The following is a 934-nucleotide window of genomic DNA, read 5'->3' as shown; positions in this document are numbered from 1 at the left end:
GATCCTGAGATTGAAAGAACTCTCCTGAGAAGGAAAAGAAACCTTTCTAGAGAATTTGACATGGCTGCACAACGAGATAATTTACCGCTTCGGGATTACTCTGCACCCGTAGCTCGTGGGATACCTGGAGGGGAGATGCAAACTAGAGCTACTGTACCAGCTTCTCTGGTGAATATGCTCAAACAGAACACCTTTGGAGGACTACCATCAGAAGATCCTAATGACCACTTAGAGGGGTTCTTGGAAATCTGTGAGACCCAGCAATTTGATGATGAAGTTTCTGATGGAATGCGACTCCGCTTATTCTCACTCACCTTGAGAGATAAGGCAAAGGTGTGGCTAAGAACAGTGCCTAGAGAAAAGATAGCAACTTGGGAATTATGTGAAAGAGCTTTTATAGAGAAATTCTTTCCTCCTTCTAAAACTAAAGAATTGAGGAAGAAAATCACTAATTTCCAACAAGGCACTGGAGAGACTATTTATGAAGCATGGGAGCGGTTCAAAGGATATCTTCAAGCATGCCCACAACATGGCTTCAACCGTTGGCTTACCATCCAATTTTTCTTTGAAGGATTGGACCAACAAAGCACCATGATATTAGACTCAGCAGCTGGAGGATCTTTCATGGGGAAACCTATTAATGACTGCATGATTATTTTGGAAAATGTAGCCTCAAATCACAGCCAATACAGTGAAAGAGAAGTCACAGCAAGGAAAGGAACTCCGGGGCGATATGAAGTGAACAATATTGAGTTACTCTTAGCAAAATTTGATACTCTTAATCAAAGATTAGACAAGATGGAAAAAGCTAAGGTTAATTCAGTGGCTACAAATCAAGTATGTGACCTTTGTAGGGAACAAGGGCACACTGCAGTAAATTGTACCTCAATTTTTACTGGAGAAAAAGAAGATACTACTGAACAGGTGGCAGCTT

At 41.2% G+C, this 934-nt stretch overlaps 1 non-coding gene across 1 annotated transcript; it reads right to left on the bottom strand.

Annotated features, from left to right (window-relative positions):
• Positions 1-429: 429 nt before the first annotated feature.
• On the bottom strand, positions 430-536 carry LOC145950198 (small nucleolar RNA R71). The gene has a single exon (XR_014428305.1). It is a non-coding gene; the product is annotated as a small nucleolar RNA R71 (small nucleolar RNA).
• Positions 537-934: the final 398 nt, after the last annotated feature.

The sequence above is a fragment of the Cajanus cajan genome, chromosome 7 (assembly GCF_000230855.2).
Source record: "Cajanus cajan strain Asha chromosome 7, NIPB_CcT2T_4, whole genome shotgun sequence".
Classification (NCBI taxonomy): Eukaryota; Viridiplantae; Streptophyta; class Magnoliopsida; order Fabales; family Fabaceae; genus Cajanus; species Cajanus cajan.
The sequence above is the reverse complement of the archived record's forward strand: the minus strand, read 5'-3'. Positions and strand labels throughout refer to the sequence as shown.